This window comes from Aptenodytes patagonicus, chromosome 6 (assembly GCF_965638725.1).
Source record: "Aptenodytes patagonicus chromosome 6, bAptPat1.pri.cur, whole genome shotgun sequence".
Classification (NCBI taxonomy): domain Eukaryota; kingdom Metazoa; phylum Chordata; class Aves; order Sphenisciformes; family Spheniscidae; genus Aptenodytes; species Aptenodytes patagonicus.
In genome coordinates, this window is record NC_134954.1 from 41,083,747 (window position 1) to 41,097,124 (window position 13,378).

A 13,378-nucleotide genomic window follows, 5' to 3' on the forward strand; every position below is an offset into this window, starting at 1 on the left:
CTTTCTTTTTATGGAACCCGTAGGCTGACTTTGTATAGTATATGCAAAGAAAAAAGCTTTTACCCGCTCTTGCTGTTAATGATGGTTATTAGGGCAGGCACAAGGAACAGGCAACCAAGACCGAGATCCCGTTGTGACGCACACTGTATGAACACGGAGCGTTACACTGGCCCTGCTTTATATTACAGTCTAATTACAGCCTGTCACAGTCAACAAACCATTTTTTTCCATAATGGAAACCACACATACTGTGTATTATACAGTATGCTAAAAGATATTGTGAGAGCTGGAGAAAAAAGCCCCTGACTTTTCATTTATAATGAATTTTTGTTGGTATGTATAATTTATCTATTCAGTAAAGGGTAGTTATTCCCATATTGACCTACAGGATTTTAATAAAGGGTAACTGTGGACTAACAACCTTCTTCAAACTCCTACTTAAAAAGTAACAGATGTTAGGCTATCATGAATAATATTCTGTGAACAGGGTTTTTTTCCTGTTTTTTTGGTTTTGTTTTTTAAGAAATGAAGATTTATTAAAAAAAAAAAAAGGGTTAATTTACACCATTTTTCCTACCTCTATTATGCGTATTTTGGAGGCACTGTCCAGCACTTGTGCAGGGCAAGGTGTTAGGGCACGAAAGGACAACCGTAAGGCAGCAGGTTACTGCAACTCGATGGGTTACCACACACCAGCTGAGCAAAACAGGCTGCATGTACCTCCTTAGCCCATCCCAGCAGTGAAAGAGAGCCCCTTCATTTAAATAATTGTTAGAATTTTTATGATAAAAGTCCTTGCCCTGTCCCCCAGCCTCAGTGTCTCAATGGTGTGTGATCTCCTGCTTTGCTGTTCTCTGCCCTCAATGCAGTACTGATCACCAGCGCGCTCAGGGCCCCAGTTCCTCAGTTGAGGACTGCAAAAATAACTCTGCTAACAAAGCCTGGGAAGGTGCGGGGGGGGTAAGAAACACATCGTGTTGTTTTGTCCCTGGGCTTCCCTGTGGAAACTCCTATATGAAAGGTTTTGCTCCTGTTTGTTGTTGCTGATTTGATATTTGTATCAGCGCTGTGGTTTGCCCTTTATATCCTGGTATTCTGGGGGGGAACAACAAAAGATGCTGTTTGTTTGTGAGCCTGAAGTATAAGGAAAGAGTCTGACGAGAAAGCTTTGATAGCAGTGGAGTGGCTGGGGATAGAGGGAGGGGAATGGGCAAATATTAGCAAGGAGAGTATAGATGAGCATGGGGATGCTCTGAAATGCCAAGATTTTGTGCGCGTTTGTAGTTTGTTTGTTAACTAAATTAAGTCACTCTGAAGCACAAACACTTGGGCAAAATCAGCTCAGCAAAGGAGTCTCCCCGTAACAGCAGCTTTCAGCAAAAGCAAAACAACAAAAAACCCTGGGAGACCTGGACCTCATGTTCATCTTTCTTGTAGCATCTGCAGCATCAGGGGACCTGCTTGTAACTTGATGCACCAAAGAGATTTGTGCTACAGCTCCCTTTCTCAGCCTGTGCTGCGAGGCAAGCAGGTCAGCTATCAACTTGCTCTTCCCTTGGGACTTCATCCCTCTGAAGTCAAGGGGAGTCTTTGCATTATCACCAGCTTCACAGACTTTGGAGCAGGCTCTGAAGCTTGTCTTCAGCCAGCTGAACCCTATTCAAGTTCTAAAGCATAATATTTCTTACTGGTTTCTTGTTTCCCGAGGCTGTGAACAGTCTTATGTGAAAGACGGAGCTCAGGGACTTGATTCTGAGTCTACTCCCTGAAGTCTGCAGGGGCTAAGAACAGAGGGGGGCTGCAGACACACCTGCCTGCCCCTAACCCTGGGCTAGCCCCCTGCGGGGAGCTGGTAAATGGGGTCCTGGGATGCCTCTCACCCGAGTCAGTGCTAAGTGGCTTCAGCAGCAGCAGTAGGAGCTTCTCGTCATTGTCTCCTTGGCTGTCACCCACCAGAAAAGGAGAGGGTGAGGTGCTGCTGTGACAATGCTGTCGGGCTGGTGTGGGCAAAACGTGGAAGGCAGCGTGAAGGTACGTGTGCGGTGCTCTGCTCCACCCCCACAAACCCCCATGTACTGTGCTGGTTCCAGGTGAGTGTTTCCTCCTCTCCCTGCTGGGGAAACGATGTTAGCCTTTTACGTATGCCTGAGTTGGCTTTTAATTCATGTCTCACTGAGGAGAAGAGAGGAAGCTGAGGTATCACTTCTACGCACTGTCTGCTGCTGCTTTTTGTAAAATTATTTTTATGGCAGTAATCATTTTATACCGGGCTAAATCCAGCTGAGCAACATTAAAAGGAAGACCGCATTTAATGCGAAAGCACAACCTCTGCAGAAAACAAAGATACATAAGACAAACACAATGGCTATTCTAGATCAGCATCTTTCCACTCTGACCCTAGTGTCAGTCAAGAAGCACAGGCTGTTCTCTGCAAATAACCAAGTAAAGGCAAACTAATTGAGAACGTTACATGAATGTGACCATGTAGTAAGAATGATTTCATCTTTTTGGATGGGTAGTGTGAAATGGGAGCTGATGAGCGTGCAGCTCTCACAACCATAGCATTCAGCGTACAGGTTGATGGTTTAGATGCTAATTACTCTTCCACTGAAGCAAAAAAGGAGATGATTGTGCTGGGTGGCCTTTAAAAGGAATGGCAGGGCTGTTAAGAAGTTAATAGTCATTGCTGTAAGTCACATCTGATTCAGCTTTAGTATCACTTGGAAGGAATGCTGGAAAACAGCCTCTCTGAGGAAAGCTTGGACGTTAGAAAGAGTCATCAAGGGAGTTGGAAGTCACTCGCTTCAGCAGGGCCAGATTTTTGCTCCAGGCAGATTTTAGTAAGAAAGGTGTCGTGAAGGAGGCCCTTGGCCGAGGCTGGTGGGGCTGCTCCTCGGCATGCATAACCACTGCAGATGTACTGAAGACCTTGCTTGGTGGCAGCCACCTCTGCATAGTGCTCCAGGGAGCCATACGAGTAGGAGAGTTACACGGGGATAAAGCAGAACTGAATATACATATAAATATGCATATGCAGAACTGAGTATAGGCATACACTGCAACGCAGCTGTACACAAGCACAGCATGAGCTGAGATGAGCGGTAATTGTGCACTGCACAGCTGTCCCAGGCGCTCAGACCAGAGTGCTGGCTGCATCTCTTGGTCCCTTTGGGGCTGCTGTCCCCCTCGGGTGAGATGTACACTGCTAGCGGGCATGCGGGCAGCGAGGCAGGCCCACGCTGAGCCCCCCCGAGGGTCTCCTGGCCTTCAGGATCTGGTTCTGCTGCCTGGCAGATGCCCCATGAGCTCTGTGCTCATCCTGGGTAATGCAAGGAGGGAAACAGCCGCACCAAACTCCAGCCCAGCTGCCCAAAAGCCACCAGTCTTGTTTACATCAGAGGGTTGCGTTTCCATTGCTGCATAAGTGAGCCGGCTCAGCCTCTCTGGGCGCAGGAGGAAGGCAGAGACCAGGAAGCCTGGCCAGCTCCTGGCCCCTGAGGTCCACCACGACCTCATCCCAGGTTTTGGTGACACCAAGATCTTACTCCACCCTGCAGCTTCTGCTTTTTCCAGGTCGCTCTGGTGCCTGCTCTCCATGTCCTGATGTCAGACACATTAAGACATGTTCAGTGTGTTTAGCCCTAGTTTAATGCTTTCCTTGTAGCTATTTGGTGAGTGTATTTACCTCTGGTGAGTGTATTTGCCTCAGTGTATTTACATCAGTGATGCGGCTGTCCTGGAAATGGCTACTGTGTTTGCTGTTGGATGTAAAATACAAGAGCTACTGACCAAAAACGCTTGATGGGAAGAAAAATGGTTACTCTTCATTTAATTCAAAGAGGTCCCTTTCCCCTTGTTTGGATTCTCCCTTTTTGTGCTTTACAGTTGCTGTAATATTTATGTTATTGTAGATACATTTGGAAGTATAGTATTTTGGCACAGTTCACACAGGAGGATTAATCCATCATGGGAAGGCTTTGGCATGCACTGCAGCCAGTGAAAACCTTTGTGTGCATCCTCTTTGGATCACCGTCTCTGCATGAAATCGGCTCCTGACGGGCAAGTCCCTTCTTTCTTCTCCAGTATCAGGCTGCCAGGAGAGGGCAGGCGTGCCAAGCCCGGCCCTGCGCAGGCAGATGCCTGCAGCCCTCTGGAAAATGAGAAACCCTTCACACACAGGTAAGAAACGTAAATCCACCAAATAAAAGCAGAAAAGCATAATATCAAATGACCTCGCAGCATGTCTAATGCCTGCTTATTGAAATTGCAGAAGCAGAAAAGTAACGCAAATTTGCTGTGTTTCCAGGCGTGGACGTGAACTAACAACCGATATCCAAATACCTGCCGTGCTTAGGGATTCTTAAAAAACGAATCCAGCATCACAGCTTGAGCCTTTCTTTAATTGTTTCTAAGTGATATGTCTCTGCTTGCTCCTGGAGCTGACCTGCAGGCTTTCTAGTGTGCGCAGGCATCCAAAGAAGACTGATGAAGAAAATCAGGTGGAGAGTTATTTTTTTCTGACTTCTCAGAGCAACACAGGCAGCTGAGCCAGTACTTCTCGCAGGTGGCGGAGCAGCCGAGCAGACTGTGGCAATCAGGTTCTGCAGCCCTGGTATCACTTACTAAAATCAGTAGTGGTTTCCTTCATGCTTTCTCTTGCCAAGCTGCAGCCTGCCAGGTAGTTTGCTGTGGCAGAGGCGAGTCTTTCGCGTCCCTGCTAGAGTTAAGGGTGTGTGGAGCAGGAGGCTCAGTCAGCCTGGCATGCATTTTAAGTCCTTTTCCAGATTTTCTGTATTCAGACTTGAGGCATGTTCTTATTAGGCTAATTTTTAATCTACCTGAATGTGTTTTCAAAATCACAATGAACACATACCTGTTTGTGTGCCGGCACATGCGTACAGGCACTTTGAACATTTAACCCACAAATGTCAGGCTAGAGCTGCTGCAGATTCCTTTAGCGTGTCTTTGCAGTGAACCTTCAGTGGCTGTCTACCTGCTTCTGTAAGTCAGCGTTAGCAGGGGATCTGTTGATTGCATCCTGATATTTATATTCAGGAAAAGAAAGTTTCTGTCAAAACATATCAGTGAATCTCCTTCTGAGAAACTAATACAGCAAATCCTACAAAACCAGTGTTTTCTGTTATTTTTGACATTCCATAGTTCAGTGGCTTATAAGTATATACAGCATGCTGCTACAGGGTCTTCTGCTTCACAGAGGGTAGTTGCTAATAGGGCTTCAGTGTTTCCCCTTGCATCCCTAGGAATTGAATTAGAAATAAAGCTATAACCTTGTATTAGGAAAAGCTTGATTAATGAGGTAAGCCCCCCTACCTGCTGCAAGGCAATGACAGTCACCTGGGAGCCTCTGGGTATGATGCCTTGCTGTGCCTGCTTTCAGGATGAGAGTGCCTCTAGCTCCTGGCAGAGCTTTCAGTGGGGTTGAAGTGACTTCAGAAAGTGAGCAGTGCCTTGCTCCTTTGCAATCAAGTTGTCTTTGCTCTGCTGCAGCCTAAGGTGAGCTCGCTGTATGATGGAAGAGGTGCTTTGCCCCAAACAAGTATGATCCACCACTCATCTGGAGTTATTGTCTCAGGACTGGTGCCATGTTATGTGACTACAGGGTGTCCAGGTGGCAGAGCAGAGCAAGTTCTGTATCTGCCTGCCAAAGACAGTACGGGAGTAGTGTTAAAAGCAGAGACATAGCACAGGAAATTGAGTTCCTCACTCTTATATCTCCCCTCTCGTGGGAATTCGAGGACCTGAGAGAAAAGGATATAGTCTGTCGCAACCTGTGAAGGACATCTGATGTAGAGTATTGACTACAGGGCAAGGAAAAGGGTTTGAGAGGTCCCCAGAGCTGTGGGACCCTGGCTGTGGGGCGTACTGAATTGTTCTGCTGCCCTGTTAGGTATGTACCTGTATTAACCCTGCGGTGTGACTCTCTGCTAATGCAAATCCAAATCTAAACGAGTCATCAAATGTCCTGGTTAGGTACAGAGGGTGGGAGGCAGAAGAAATGGGATGTTTCATGAGTTTTTAGGAGCAGCTTTGGAAACTGAGGATCTAGCGATGCAAGTGAGCAGGAGTGAAGTGCAAATCTACTTAATAATAAAAATTATTAATACTAAGACATCGTTCCAGTGCTTTGTGATAGAAAAAAATAATTACCTTATAGCACAAACAAATGGAAGATCACGGATGATTAAAATTATAATTAAAGCACGGGAATGACACTGGCACCACAGACATGTCTGCAGACTATTTGAACAGTGCATTAAACAAGGTAAATAATTTCTTCATAATAATGGTATTCACAGTAACACAATGGGAATGCAAGGCATTTCACTGCAGGCAGCCTGGTGTTTTAAAATATACTTACAGCATCAACACCCAGAAAGAATAGGTATGGTCTGTGTTGAAAAAATGGTTAATGCTACAGTTCAATTTTCAGATGCCAGGCTTTAGTATAATAAGCAGCAGCAAAGAAAATGAAAATGAGGGAGGATGTTGAATAAGGGTTTTAAAGAGGATTTGCTATAGAGAGTTTAGAGCAGGATGATTTTGATTATGTTACTGTACTAGATAAAATGAAGCTGTGGGGATTCATAATTATAAACGTCTATAATCCATGAAAAACAATTTAAAGATAAGGTGCTAGAATATTATTAGCAACTTCAGGCAAAGCTTTCCTATTTGTGGTCATTATTAGTTGCCTTCTTTGGATCTAATTAAAAAAAAAAGACAAGATATAGCTCTGTTTCAGCTCACAGCAGGAAAGGAAACACTGAGATTTTCTTTTGCTCTCAAGGGCTAAACTCTCTTCTAATTGGATGATTATTTTTTTTGCAAAAGAGGAGGCTTCAAAATTGGGCTACAAATGTGTTAGTAGCCCTGGGAAACTTTAAAAGGTAATAGAAAAGAATAAGGAGTGCCATCACGAGCCATGCCACACTCTGCAGTATTGTGAGGAGGTGATCAGGTGCTCCATTTCCATTTTCTCTTTTAAGGATAAACAGGGGACGCTCAAAGATATGAAAACCAAGAAGAGTTAAACCAGTCAAAGAAATGCTCAGAATTAATTTGTGTAAATCCTTGCCACAAAATACCAACCTCTCTGATAAACTGGTATGGTGCAGGAGAGACTGTAAAGTGAAGTTTTTAGTCCTTGACATCGAGTTGTACCAGCCCCATGACATGGGGCTGCCTATTCTCTAATAGGTTTAAGAATTGCATTTTCTGTTTGGTACTTTTCTGGAAGAACCTGTTACCATTTCTTTGGTGTTTTATTCCAAGCACTTGGTCCTGTTCGCTTACAATTTTGGGTTGTTAGTCTGCTCCGTGATAAGAGTTCCCATACTCTAGGTACCTGTTTTCAATAAAAAAACCCCACCCAACAGATCAAATATGTAGATCTTTTCATCTACTTTTCATTCACAGGTACAGATCTAACTGATAGTGAGGCTGAGCTAGCAAAGCTTCATTGTTTGTTTGGAAAAACCATGTCTCTGCTGTTCTAGTCTGCTGGGGCTCTTCCCGGTTTCCAAGCTGAGCTCTGCAAGAGCCTCGGCACGCAGCCAAGAGCTTCCACCGCAGGGCAGAGGTTTGAAATCAGCAGCTTCTTCTAAAAAAAGTACCAGTGCCCTCCGAGGCTAATTCAGACAGTGCTGGCAGATGTGGAGCAATGCCAGGATCAGTCCACCTCACTGGTCACAGGAATAAATCTACTCCAGTATCTACTATTCACCTCTCATTAGCAAGGCATAGAGTGAAGGAGCTGCTTTGCATTGAGCCCTATCCAACAGTGTCATCAGTCAGCATGTCTGTGACCCCCCATACAGAGGGAACCACGAATACTTTGTTGACACCACAGGAAGGCCAAACTTCTTGATTTTGGGTGTATCAAACATTGCTTTGGGCAGGTTGTGGGGCCAGACGCTGATCTCCATTATACCAGTGGAACGTTGATTACGGCTGAGTTACTCCAAACTAGAACGGCAGGAACAGACCAGAAACTGGTGAGGTTTTGGCCATGTTTCCAGGCACATCTACCAGAAAACATAAACAAACCCACAATTAATAGGTCCTTTGCCTTGCATGCAAAGTTATCAGAAAAATACTGGGCATACAGAAGACAAGGGCAAGGGATCTTAGGAGGTTCCTTAATGATGCTGGTACCTGCTATAGATGTTTTGCTTGTACCTTCAGAAGGCAGACCTTCCTTGGGGAAAAGTAAAAATGCATCATGGAATCCAGCTGGTTTTAATGTCCTTGAAATCTTTTAGTTGGATTTTTTAGAGACTAAAGCGATGGAAAAAAAAAGGTATGGTGCTGTACACAGAAAATGGGGGAGACAGCATGAAAGTGCTGCTAGGACAGTGGTGTTCTCTGTAGAACAGCAGTGAAAGAAAATATAGGCAGGAGGAATCTTCAATTAAGATAGTATAAGGAAGCAAATATTTGAGGAACCAGTAAATCAACTAGATAAGGGTAGAATAAATGTAATTCAAAGACCAATTTCTTGTTGTAGTATGTTACAAACATCAGAGTGCAGGGCTGCATTTGATTATGGACTATAGAGTACAAAGTTGGAAAAGAGGCAGTAGCTCTCTTTAGAGCTCACTGGAAGATAAATAAATCACGAAGGTTATTGTATCATACTGTCAGTGAAGCTTTTAATAAGTAGGTACAATTATTTTAGGCATGAAGAAAACATAAGAAATATCTGCCCCCAAGGGCTGTTATTTTCTCAACAAATGTGCTGGCAGAGAAAGTCAAGCAGAGACATAAATATAATAGGATGGGAAACTATGTGCTAGGGAAAAGGAGTTTGTGATGCTGTTAAAAATGCCCAGTACAGAGAAGCAGATCCCACTGGAAGACTTTCACAGAGGGGGGAAAAAACCCTCAAGTTTTACACATGACAATGAAAATGGGATACAAGGCATAAAGCTAGGCATCAGTAAATTCATACAAAACATCAGACTTACACGACGTTAGAAATATGCTTAGGACGATCTCTGCAGTTGATTGGTGCTGGGATGGGAGGTGTTAAGTCCCACTTGCACACGAGGGCCAGTTTAGAAAGCCTTTGCTCTTACTGGTGAGCATTTAATGCTCATCATACCATCGAAACCAGTGCTGTATCTGGGGTGAATAAAGGCTCCATCAGTTCAATTTCAGGCCAAGTCTGATGATTCAAAAGAAGTTTTTCCCAAGTAATGACTCCCCGAATAAGGACTGGAGGATTAGAAGCATTAGAGAATATCCCTATCAGCAATATGAGTACCAATAGAGGGGTTTTTAGTAGATTACCAAAGGAAGAATAACATTTATTTCTCTGTTAGGGAAAGTAAATGTAAAGCACTGGAGAAATGTCTAAAGTAAAGAAAGATAAATGTGGCAGATCAAGCTTTCACACTTAGATTCAAACGGTGTGGGTAAGTGGGAGGATAAATTAAATGTACAACTTGAATTTTAAAATAGTCCTAGTGGCTGAGGAACACACCAACAAAGCGCAGTCTAATGATATACTGTAGAGGGCAGTCCACGTATCTTATTTACAGGGTGCACAGCAATTTCCAGTCTCACACTAAGCTTGCTCCTGGCCTACCAATAAGAACCCTAAATTCTCTTGGTTATTACTGTTCTTCATTTCTGTAGCTATTTCAGTTAGTTTTTAATTTGCAATTTTTTAAACCTGAGCATTGCATCTGGAGGGAGGAAATTTGTGGAGGCTTTTTTTTTTTTTTTTTTTTAAAGTTCTTAAGAGAGTGGTGCTAACTGTAGCAGCCCTGCGGTGTCAGGTGTGGGTCCATGCCTACGCATGGACCAAACATTGCTGTTACTCTTTGTTTCAGGGCTAGTTTGTAGAGCCTGGCAGCGGCAGGCTTTTAAGCATGTGAGTTGAGCATACTTACAGTTTGAGGAAAAAAAACTCCTCTGTCTATCCTTTAGAAAAGAAAATCGCTGTGGTTACTGTAGTAACCGTGATCTCATCTGCCAGCAGACACTGACTTCTGACTAGTCAGTACCGCAGTTGTGAAGTGTTTCACATGTATGACTGTAGCAAACAGGGCTTGAATAACATTTTCAAAGTCATCTAGGCTACCCCTTTGCCCCAGGGCATGACTGGCTTTACCTTCACCAGGCAGGTGTTTGTCTAACTCAGTTTTTAAAATCTCCAGTGATGGGGAAGGAAATGTTTTTCCTTGTCACAGCTGTTGCCTGTTTCATAGCCTGCAGCGTGAAATGGATGGCATTTCCATACAATTTTTATATTCACTGGTGTAATTGTAGCTCATGTCTCTGGTTGTTTAACAGATTGCACTAATGACCAACCATTTGGGTAGTGATCTTTGATTTTTGTGTCAGAAGCTAAGCTAATTCCTTCTTGAAGATACGGAAATTTAATGATCGCTCAGTGAGGGTAACTGGGTTTCTTCATGGACCCGTTTCCATCCTCCAAGCTGGATGCTATTTGAGATCTGGGGCTTGCAGGCAGTGCTTGGAAGAGCCCAAAGAGGCTGGAGGCACCATCAGAAAGCATTGAAATGGGATTCACTCATGAAAAGGCAGACAGGGAAAACAGATGAAGCCATCATCCTTCATGGGAGGGAGACCCCCAGACCTCTGCAATGGAGAAGAAGGGACGGGTGTGGGGAGGGAGGCAGGAGGTAAGGCCCAGGTCAGGCACTGCAGTCCGACTTGGCAGCCTGCCCAAGGAAGTCCAGAATCAGGAAAGACGTTTGAGTGCAAAGCCCTTCAGCCCCACACCGAGCCACTGCTCCCACCAGACAACCCAGCAGAGTAGCCCTGTTATGCCTTTGCCCAGCTGGGAAGGATGGTCCTCTTCCCGAGCGAAGGGGTGGCCAGGGGAGCACAAGGTTTGACCCGCTGAAGCCTCCTGCCCATGTTGTCGTGGGTCCTTTGCAAGGAAAGATGCCCACCTGCAGATCAGACTCCCTCAGTCGTTTGGCTAAGTGACGGAATTGCCAGGCTTAATTTAATTTTTGACCGGTCAAGATTTAAGTGATTTGATCGGTGCAATTCTCCAGAGACAAAAAAAAAGCCATTATTCCCGCTTCCCACTGTATTTGACTTTGATAAAACAACAGATTAGTTATCACTGAGGTAAAGGCATCAGCTGACCGGAGTTTTTGGCTGGAGTATTGTGTGTTTAAATAATAGGGCTACATGAACACACAGCACCTTTTTGTTAAAGGTGCCTCCTACTTAATGAAGTGTTACATAAAAACTAAATTGTCCCCAGATAGTTTTACTTGGGAGAATCTGGGTAATGCACAGAGCAACAGCTTATTAAAATGGAAGAAGCAAACAAAAATAATCATGATGAAAGGGATCCTTGATTCAAAACAATATTGCTTGCCTTACAGCATTGACATTTGTGTCAATACCATATTAGTGGTAATCAAATTTCTCACTGTCTGCTGCAATGTAACCAACTCCTTGGGTATAAAACTCTATTAATCATGGAGCTGTGCTGTGTCGGTGTTGGTGGGAAGATAAATTAGGTGGCGCTTTGCAGATCTGCTGAAAGAGAGGAGGGCATGCATTGTGTGTAGATGGAGAAGGATAAGCAAAATCTACTCCTAGATCTTTTTTCCTTGACATTTTCTCTGTGCCAAGCCAAAGAATGGTTCAGAGACTGTAATTTTATTAAATAACCTGCATCATTTTGTACCGTATTTTTCATTTTAGAGCAAATGAAAGTGTATTTCTATGCTTAAGGCAACAGGTTGTAGGGCATGAGTTTCTGTAACTCTGCAGATTGTACAGGCATTTTCACCAGCTTAAGATGGGAGTACGCTACTAAATTTCATAGTTGTCTTGGTCCTGATAGAAACTGCAATGCTGTCAGCAGATTCTGGAGGCCTAAGTCTGCCACAGCTCCACCACGGACTTCTTGCATGATGTTGGGTAGGTCACCTCATTTTGCTCTACCTCATTTCCCCTGTCTGAAACGCAGGTAACAGTGCTCCCTGCATCCAGAAGGCACAGCGTTAATAACGCCATGTTAATGTTCATGAGATAGATCCAAAGAAAGAACTTGTGGGCGTGTTTTTTTAAATATTCGGGTTTCTGAAGCCGTGTGAGGTGAGATGAGAATGCGCTGCAGACGGTGGATGCCAGCTGGCCGGACGGGGGGCTGTTGAGGTTCTGCACCCTGTCCCTGGCTTTCTCTTCACAGCTCTATGTATGCCCTTGGAAATGCCACTCGCTGTGCGTGCAATCAGGAGGCTGCTCTGTAAATAAACGTGCAGTTTCACTGCAGCCGGGATTGTACGCATGGGGAAACTTCACTCCAGGGACCTTTCTTCCCAGTAATCCCCCTTGTCGTTTTCTAGAGCCTGTTCTTATCCCAGTGACTCGCTTCCATATAGTTTGCCAGTGTTTCAGTCCCAGACGCTGTGTGGGTTATCTGAAGGGGCTGTATGTTTGAGGGGGTGATTTCAGGTACTAAAGCATTTAAATTGGTGGGGTTTACCTGAGGGATCGCTTTTATTTAAAACTAATCATACCTTCAGTATCTTCAGTTGCAAAGTGATGACAGTACTTCTTACCTTCTGACATAGAGCTCTTGGTAATAAAAATGCCAGGCGTTGTTACTGTGTATAGTGTGACAGGGCTCTGCTCTGTAAGACAGTTTAGAAATCTTTGGTTGTCCATAGCAACCTGAAGGCATTGAAATACCGGCTTGCACATATGTGGGGGTTTGAAATGCTCTTGTTACTGGAGGCTGCTAGGAAAAGGCTCTCTGCTTTGTCCCTATGTTGACATTCCCCTCATTGCTCCTACCCACCCCGTAGAGATTACTGCTCTTGTCAGCACAGCGGTTTTTACCAGACTGCTAGTCATCCTCCCTAGGAGGTGTGCATCGTGTACGGTTAGAGAGAAACTGGTATCAAGACGACATGTGCTGGGAAGTCCTAACCAGAGTTAGCCCCTATCCTGCAAAGACGTCAGTGCTGTGATGTCCACCACTGTAGAGCATGTGACAGAGCTGGAGCCATCACAGAAGACCACCGAGTTCACTGGTGGTCGATGCATTGTAAAAGGCAGACTTTCTTTTAGTTGAAAGTAGGAGAGAGCGAGAGACCAGAGCCACGTTGTCTCACACTCTCAGGCCTCTCAGGCCACACTCTGGGCAAAACCCCTCTTACCTGTGCCCCAGCTAACAAGTGGGAGGCAGGGCAGCATCCCAGGCTGTAGCCAAGTCATTGGCCCAAAGCGGTGGCTGTGTGACATGACTCAACATTGCAGGGTTCCCCCTCTGCTGTGAATGTCTCAAATTAACACATTGGGTCACCCTAAACCTGTTACTGACCTTGTTAAAGGTTGCGCCCCTCATGTACTTTAG